Consider the following 9,530-nt stretch of genomic DNA (forward strand, 5'->3'; position numbering starts at 1 on the left):
CCGCGGGAAAGCCATCATCATGTTATATGGGATTGTAGCAAAAAAAAAAAAAACACAGCAAGAACACGTAATGTGTATGTAGCCTCAATCTCCTAGGTAAACAGATGGATTCCATCTATTTAGTGTTTAATTAGTGCAATTGGTTGAAGTAGAAACACATGTAGATCGCTCAAGCACTGAATGACTTCCATGTGCCGTCAGCTAGAAATCAAAGTCATGTTCATGGGAGTTATCAAATTTCCCTTTTGCAAGTAAAAAAAAAAAAAAACTCTTATTCTACCCAGGTTTTTGCTCTTAGAACTTAAAGTGTTTTTCTCCTCCAATACCCCCTCTTGTGTTTATAACAAAAATTCAATAAAGTCAGTACACCCCCCACCAGGAATGCCGTCAATGTAGGAATGTCACATGCATTCCAGCCTGGAGCTTGTAATACCTAGAAGAACCCAGGTTGCAATGTGTCCAAACTACACAGACAGGTTTACTCACTGAAGTGTTATACTTTTACATTTCTAGGTTTCAATTATGTAACAAAAACGGAAAAAAATAAAAATAAAATAAAGAGCATAACCATAAAGTAACAGAAGCCTCATGGCAAGTTCTGTGGGAAGGAAAATAGATCAGTAATTGAACTCGGATCAAGCTGAGAACTAAACCTAAAGTCGGACAACCATTGATGAGCTCGGACCACCAGTTCTTTACAGTTGTCTGGAAAGGATGACATTTTTTCAATGTCATAAATAAAAAGAGCAAGTCAGTGATCGATCTGTCACGATCTGTGGACTGATCCTAGCCCACACCGTTTCTATTTCAATGTCAAGACTAGAGATGAGCAGCGAATTTGCTCAGGTTCCCTTTTGGTCGGCAAGCTAGAGCACTTACCGAATAAGCTGCAGAGGGAACCCGACTTCCTGGATCACGCCGGCTGATCGGTGCCGCAGCTGAATGTGTCACAGTAACGACCCATGCATGGAGAGCCTGTTGGTTGGGTTCTCCATGCACGTGTTGTGACTGTCACACAGCTGCGGCATCGATCAACCGGCGCGATCCAGGAAGTCGGGTTCCCTCTACAGCTTATTCGGTAAGTGCTCTAGCTTTCCGAATAAGAGGGAACCTGAGCAAATTCACTTATCTCTAGTTAAGACTGCTTAACGACCTTTGGTGACATCATGTTCATTGACCATGATGTCAAAGGTCCTCTGACTGTGGGAGTCTAGAGGAACTGGAAACTGGAGACAGGCTGATATGTATAGTATGCACACAGGTGTGTGATATAGATACACAATTATATTTGAATAAATGTTGATTTTTTTATTTTTTCCCCCTTTTTGTTAAGAATAAGTGTGGATCGTTGTTAAAGGGGAAAAAAATTAAATAAACAAAACATCCCTGAAAATAAGCCCTAACCCATCTTCCAGAACAAAAATATAATACAAGACAGTCTTATTTTAAAGGGAATCACAGTACTCTACTCAACCCCCTACTAAAATTGCCCGTGTAACACATGGGGAGTAAACGCCCCACATACTTCCTACTCCTTCCTCATTACTGACTCCTGGTGGTCATAGGACATAATGTCACCTGAACCCTGCAGCCAATCAGAAGCCACTGATCTGCTCCAGTCAGTATTACTACTATTCAAAATCTAAACTGTACAGATTAAAGTCTTAGGCTACTTTCACACTAGCGTTAACTGCAATACGTCGCAAATGCGTCGTTTTGCCGAAAATACGCATCCAGCAAAAGTTCTTGCTGGATACGTTTTTTCATCATAGACTAACATTAGCGACGCATTTGCGACGCATTGCCAAACGTCGCGTCCGTTTTGCGACGCTTGGGCGTGTGTTAGCGGACCGTCGGGAGAAAAAAAACCTTACATGTAACGTTTTTTGCTCCCGACGGCCCGCTTTTTCCGACCGCGCATGCGCGGCCGGAACTCCGCCCCCACCTCCCCGCACCTCACAATGGGGCAGCGGATGCGTTGGAAAAATACATCCGCTGCCCCCGTTGTGCGGCGGAGACCACGCTAGCGTCGGGAACGTCGGCCCGACGCACAGCGATGGGTCTTTCCCGACGCTAGTGTGAAAGTAGCCTTAGGGAATGTGTCCACGTTCAGGATTGCATCAGGATGTGGTCAGGATTTTTCATCAGTATTTGTAAGCCAAAACCAGGAGTGGGTGACAAATGCAGAAGTGGAGCATATGTTTCTATACTTTTCCTCTAATTGTTCCACTCCTGGTTTTGGCTTACAAATACTGATGAAAAATCCTGACCAAATCCTGATGCAATCCTGAACGTGGACACACACCCTTAGCCGGCAATACAAATGGGATTTTGTTCCCCGGTATCCGCCATTTCTAACTGGAAGGGGAAGAGGTGACAAAGGACTCAACCCTTTACTGTGGCTCCTATTTCTCCAGAAACATTCACATACATAAATGTGAGACCAAAGGTCACAGTCATAAATGTATCAGATCTCCTTGCTTCAGTGTTAATATACAACCACACAAACATTGTAAAAAAAAAAAAAAAAAAAATTGTTATTGCCTACGCATCAGATAGGCGACAACATGTTCTCCGTGGGGGTTCCCTCACTGATCGGCAGAATAGGAATCTTGTACCCCGTCAGATTAGAGCAGCAGTGAATGTGTGCGTCCGGCCGCTCCATCTATTCACCATGGTACTGCTGAGCTCTGTGTTCGGCTTCTTCAATCAGGCCCGTAGAGAATGAATGGAGCAGTGATCAGGCTTTCAACCCGCTGCTCCATTTTGTAACGGGGATAGAAATTCTCCAATCTGCTGATCAGTCAGGGTCACATGGTTGGACACAATTTCAGCAAGATATTTTTGGAAGGGATAAAGATTTTTAGGGAAAACAAGCTATATAGACTAGTGATGAGCGAGTGTACTCGTTGCTCGGGTGATCTCCGAGTATTTGTTAGTGTTCGGAGATTTAGTTTTCATCGCCTCAGCTGAATGATTTACAGCCATTAGCCAGCTTGATTACATGTGGAGATTCCCTAGCAACCAGGCAACCCCCACATGTACTCAGCCTGGCTAGTAGCTGTAAATCATTCAGCTGCGGCGATGAAAACTAAATCTCCGAACACTAACAAATACTTGGAGACCGCCCGAGCAACGAGTACACTCGCTCATCACTAACAGACCTAATGGTCAGCAGTAAGATGAATCCTTTGCCGCTAGTGGACCTCCCAAAGACTTGAAACTTAAGGGTGGTCCACCTTTTAATCTCAAATGATTTTTCAGAAGATTAGAGTTAGCGGATGCACAGAGATTAAAGCCATGTGTCAGAAAGTCACACTCCCCATAGAGAAGGCAGAGATGGTAGGTGACGAACTATCGCTGACATCACAGAACAGGCGCCAATGGAGCAGATGGACATTAAAGTGTAATGAATTAGGGGCTGCAGGAGGGAGAAGAGAGGACATGGAATTGTAATAGATGGCTTAATTTTCATTAATTGGATACCCGTTACTCAGCAATCGCCAACGTGCCCATTAAGGCGTCGTACTGCGCATGATCAACCTCTGATCCCTTCAGCCGAGGACTCAGGTCCATGGCGGCACACCACCAAAACTTATCCCACATGCTACAGAAGTTTTGGACCCGAACACCCCTTTTAGTATGATTTTGTTCCCAACGGTCTCCTTCTGAACTTGATGCTCAGCTGCTTCATTTACTCCTATAGACTATGAATGGACGTCCACTTCTTCCTTCAGTCTATTCTAGGACGCAGCAGTTACGGGACAGACGTTCTCCTAATGAATGATGGTCTCCAAGGAAACCTGCAGACATTTACAGCATAGTCCATGCATACATGGATGTCCCTAGTGAGAGATCTCTTCAAACTAATTAAAATGTAAAACATGTTTTGGTTTTGATGGAGGACGCAGATGTCCCTTTAAATATTACAGGTTTTGGGAACCAAATTTAGCTTAGAGGATGATGATCCAGGGAACTAGATGGACTCGGGAAGGAAACTTCCCCTAATATGGGGCAATTGGCTTCTACAGCCACGTGGGGTTACAACTTGAACTTGATGGATTTGTGTTTTCCCTTCAGCCTTAAAACTATGAGAAGAATTTTGGAGAATCCAGAATTCAGCTTAACATTTCCACACATTATTCGACCGATACACTTATTACAACTGCTGCTCACATGTGGAGGACGGACGCAAGAAAAGCCACACGGCTAGGAGGAGACCGGGACGTCAGCCTACAAGGAGCAAAGATGCAGAAGTTGTGGCCCCCGAGGAAGAACTGGAGCCGTCAATCACTGGAGAGTTATTGCCTGAGATTCATTTAGTGCAGGTCACAAGATAAGAAAAAAAAAAAATCTAAATAATAATAATAATAATAATAATAATAATAATAATAATTCCCAGATATCCATGTGCCCCATAATTAATTATTGACAGCTATGAGGATGATGAAAAGGATGTGGAACGTGCAGCACAGTGGATCCTTGTTACCGATTCATCCGACTGCCAAATACACCGATTATTACACAGACGTCTCCTCCTAATTAATGTTCATTAATGGCCAATATAAAGTAAAATAATAATATTATCATCATCATCATCCAATTTCTGTCCTGCTGGAGATGGGATATTAAGATCAGCATCTATTGCATGGAAAACGAAACTTAAAAAAAAAAACAAAAAAAAAAAAAAAAAAACCCCACACGCAACACACCAAAAAAGTAAAAATAAATAAATAAAATAAATCTTGGACTACAGAAATAATATTTTCTGTAATACAAAAAAAAAATCATTTCTAGTGCCAGGAATTAGTTTAGCAGCAAGGAATAAATATACGAATATTCAATTAACATGGAAGTACAGTCATCTGTGAGCGGACAGCTCTACGAAGATGTTCTGCAGCAGCTACCTTTGGAAGAACACTATACCTAGGGGAGGCTGCTATGAATGCCCCCTGTACACGGGCAGGTGACACTCGGCCAGCAGGACACTTACCCTCGGGCTCAGCGCTGCCCTCACAGCCGGAGCTGGCTCCTCTCCCCGGCTCCGTCACCCTCCAGGTGCCCCGGGCAGACGCGATCAGCTGGCTGCAGTCTTGTAGCCTCTGCTCGGTGACGCAGGTCTCCTCTCCCATAACTCTCACCCTATGGCCGCCGTCCTCCTCCCCTAGGAGTGCCACCGCTGCTGCTGCTGACGAAATGCTCGTGTTGCAATGTACAGGTGAGGTGTGTGGGCGCTCAGCTGCCGCCGGAGCCTCCTCTGCCCATGTGCTGCTGCCTCCTCCGCCTGCTCTGCTAACTCCGGAGTCACTTCCCAGCACTGAGCCCCTATTATATGATCTCTGCGGGGTGTCCTCCTCTACTACCGTAATGTCCCGGATACAGGTGCACTGTGAGGCAGCAGACCTGCCGGATGGAGACGGTGGGAGCTCTGTGCCCGGGGATGAAAGAGTTATCAGAAGAAGGCTATACATATGTATGTTATTATAAGCATCTGTCATCTGTCTGTCTATGTATCTATCTATATATCTAGCTATAATCTATGTATCAATGTATATATCTATAAATCTATCTTTCTATCTATAATCTATGTTTCTATTCAGACCCCTTTAATTTTTTCACTCTTTGTTTCATTGCAGCCATTTGGTAAATTCAAAAAGGGTCATTTTTCTCATTAATGTACACTCTGCACCCCATCTTGTCTGAAAAAAAAACAGAAATGTAGAACATTTTTGCCAATTTAATAAAATAGAAAATCTGAAATATCACATGACCATAAGTATTCAGACCCTTTGCTCAGACACTCATATTTAAGTCACATGCTGTCCATTTCCTTGTGATCCTCCTTGAGATGGTTTTACTCCTTCATTGGAGTCCAGCTGTGTGTAATTAAACTGATAGGACTTGATTTGGAAAGGCGCACACCTGTCTATATAAGACCTCACAGCTCACAGTGCATGTCAGTCCAAATGAGAATCATGAGGTCAAAGGAACTGGCCAAGGAGCTCAGAGACAGTATTGTGGCAAGGCACAGATCTGGCCAAGGTTACAACAGAATTTCTGCAGTACCCAAGGTTCCTAAGAGCACAGTGGCCTCCGTAATCCTTAAATGGAAGAAGTCTGGGACCACCAGAAGTCTTCCTAGACCTAGCCATCCAGCCAAACTGAGCAATCGTGGGAGAGGAGCCTTGGTGAGAGAGATAAAGAAGAACCCCAAGATCACTGTGGCTGAGCTCCAGAGATGCAGTAGGGAGATGGGAGAAAGTTCCACAAAGTCAACTATCACTGCAGCCCTCCAACAGTCAGGCCTTTATTGCAGAGTGGTCCGACGGAAGCCTCTCCTCAGTGCAAGACATATGAAAGTCCGCATAGAGTTTGCTAAAAAACACATGAAGGACTCCCAGACTATGAGAAATAAGATTCTCAGGTCTGATGAGACAAAGATAGATCTTTTTGGTGATAATTCTAAGTGGTATGTGTGGAGAAAACCAGGCACTGCTCATCACCTGCCCAATACAATCCCAACAGTGAAACATGGTGGTGACAGCATCATGCTATAGGGGTGTTTTTCAGCTGCAGGGACAGGATGACTGGTTGTCATTGACGGAAACATGAATGCAGCCAAGTACAGAGATATCCTGGATGAAAACCTCTTCCAGAGTGCTCTGGACCTCAGACTTGGCTGAAGATTCACCTTCCAACAAGACAATGACTCAAAGCACACAGCTAAAATAACAAAGGAGTGGCTTCAGAACAACTCTGTGACCATTCTTGACTGGCCCAGCCAGAGCCCTGACCTAAACCCAATAGAGCATCTCTGGAGAGACCAGAAAATGGCCGTCCACCAACGTTCACCATCCAACCTGACGGAACTGGAGAGGATCTGCAAGGAAGAATGGCAGAGGATCCCCAAATCCAGGTGTGAAAAACTTGTAGCATCATTCCCAAGACGACTCATGGCTGTACTAGCTAAAAAGGTGCTTCTACTCAATACTGAGCAAAGGGTCTGAAGACTTATGACCATGTGATATTTCAGTTTTTCTTTTTTAATAAATTTGCAAAAATTTCTACATTTCTGGGGGGGGGGGTTCAGTCAAGATGGGGTGCAGAGTGCACATTAATGTGAAAAAAATGATTATCTATCATCTATCTATCTATCTATCTATCTATCTATCTATCTATCTATCTAATTAATCCTACATCTATTTCCAGAATGTTTATTTTTATCTAGTATTTTGTTAAATTTATATTTTCCTAATGTTATTAGTATTATTACATCCATGAATGATACCAGGTTTAGTTGTATTATGTGAGATTAGCAATAATCAACATATGTTATTGTATTTATTGAGAGTATTTGATTATTGCATTTCATGCTATCATATTGTCATACCTTAATATTTTACACTTTAAATGTTGAATAAAATAATTTGTCAAATGTCTAATTTTTTTATTCATTTTTTACGTTTTTAGAATTTTTAGAATAAAGTGATCTTTTCTTCCATTTTGGATAATGATTATTGTTAACTAGATGGTGGGCCGATTCTAACGCATCGGGTATTCTAGAATGCATAGCCACATAGTATATAACACAGCCCACGTAGTATATAACACAGCAACGTAGTATATAGCACAGCCCACACAGTATATAGCACAGTCCATGTATTATATAGCACAGTCCACGTAGTATATAGCACAGCTACGTAGTAAATACACAGAAACAGCCCACGTAGAATATAGCATAGCCACGTAGTATATTGCACAGCCACGTAGTATATAACACAGCCCACATAGTATATAGCACAGCCACGTAGTATATTGCACAGCCACGCAGTATATAGCACAGCCCATGCAGTATATAGTACAGTCCACGTATTATATAGCACAGTCCACGTAGTTTATAGCACAGCCACGTAGTGTATAACAGCCCACGTAGTATATTGCACAGCCACGTAGTATATAGCACAGCCCACGCAGTATATAACAGCCCACGACATATATAACACAGCCACGTAGTATATTGCACAGCCATGTAGTATGTAGCACAGGCACGTAGTATATAGCGCAGCCCACGCAGTATATAATACAGGCACGTAGTATATTGCACAGCCACGTAGTGTATAACACAGCCCACACAGTATATAACACAGCCCATGCAGTATATAACACAGGCCACGTAGTATATAGCAATGTGGGCACCATATCCCTGTTAAAAAAACAATTCAAATTAAAAATAGTTATATACTCACCTTCCGTCAGCCCCTGGATCCAGCTCAGGCCTTTACCGATGCTCCTCGCGACGCTTCGTTCCCAGTAATGCCTAGCGGCAATAACCCGTGATCATGTAGCGGTCTCGCGAGACCGCCACGTGATCTCGGGGCATTGCCGCAATACATTCTTGGGACCGGAGCGCGAGGAGCGGGAAAGGCTGCAGCGGACTTTGGAAGGTGAGAATATAATGTTTTTTGTTTTTTTGGTATTATTTTTAACATTCTATGTTTTTACTATTGATGCTGCATAGGCAGCATCAATAGTAAAAAGTGAAGCGGTGTTTAATCCTGCCCCAATATCGCTGATTGGTTGCGGCCAGCCGGCCGTGACCAATCAGCGACCCAGGATTTCTGTTACAGACGGACGGAAGTTAGAAACAGACGGAAGTACCCCTTAGGTAATTATATATATATAGATGAACTCATAGTTTTGTGAAATTTGGATCCAAAACATAGAATGTAGAACATAACTTATAAAAAATAGAATTTCTATTTTACATATTTCTATTAGAAGTAATTCCCTGTGCCCAAATTGGAGATGGAAAAGTGTATTTATGGACGACAGTAAATTCTGCCTCCCCACCCTTCTTTGTAATTTCAGAAAATAAATTGAAATAACTTCATCGACAATGAACCTCTGATATTAAGTAGGTTGTCCAGGACTAAGATATTGATTACTTATTTTTCATATAACGGTAATATCAAATGACTGGGCACCCGACACATGACATTCCCACCAATCGTGTTAGCAGGTTCTCCTGTGGCCATCAGTACACCATATGGAACTGCAGTTGCAGCATTCAAGATTTTTTTCTTTTTTAGCATCCTTCAGCCTGATCTCGAGCCATAGCGACTTGATGGATGAACGATCTTAGGAAGATCTATCTTGTGCAAGCCTATATAGGTCCACCAAGGTCTTCTCCAACGCTATCTTGATAGCATCAAACCATCGAGTTGCTGGACTTCCATTTTGCCTTCTTCCTTTCAACCATGATGTCCTTCTCCAGTGATTGCTCTCTTTGAATGGTGTGTCCAAAGTAGGCAAGTCATAGCTTGGTGATCCCTCCTTTGAGTGACATGTCTGGCTTGATTTGATCCAAAATCGATTTGCTTGTTCTTCTTGCCTTCCATGGTTTTGCTTCCATATGTTACCACAGAAAAAACCAAACTATACACGAGCTGTCGTCATTAGTGAAATTTTCCTCGACTTGAAGACCTTGCCCAGTGACTTCATTGCTGATTTGCCCATTCTCCTATTGACTT

General features: G+C 42.8%; 1 protein-coding gene across 2 annotated transcripts in view; it reads right to left on the bottom strand.

The window, feature by feature from the left end:
• The window catches only part of HS3ST1 (heparan sulfate-glucosamine 3-sulfotransferase 1), a 32,113-nt gene extending 26,737 nt beyond the window's left edge, over window positions 1–5,376 (bottom strand). The window contains exon 1 of one of the 2 annotated variants that reach the window (XM_077280157.1): window positions 4,994–5,376. The gene's annotated coding sequence lies outside the window, so the exon portion shown is untranslated. The remainder of the gene's footprint in view (window positions 1–4,993) is intronic. The other variant, XM_077280158.1, reaches the window with a different exon arrangement.
• Window positions 5,377–9,530: the final 4,154 nt, after the last annotated feature.

Source organism: Ranitomeya variabilis, chromosome 1 (genome assembly GCF_051348905.1).
Source record: "Ranitomeya variabilis isolate aRanVar5 chromosome 1, aRanVar5.hap1, whole genome shotgun sequence".
NCBI classification, from domain to species: domain Eukaryota; kingdom Metazoa; phylum Chordata; class Amphibia; order Anura; family Dendrobatidae; genus Ranitomeya; species Ranitomeya variabilis.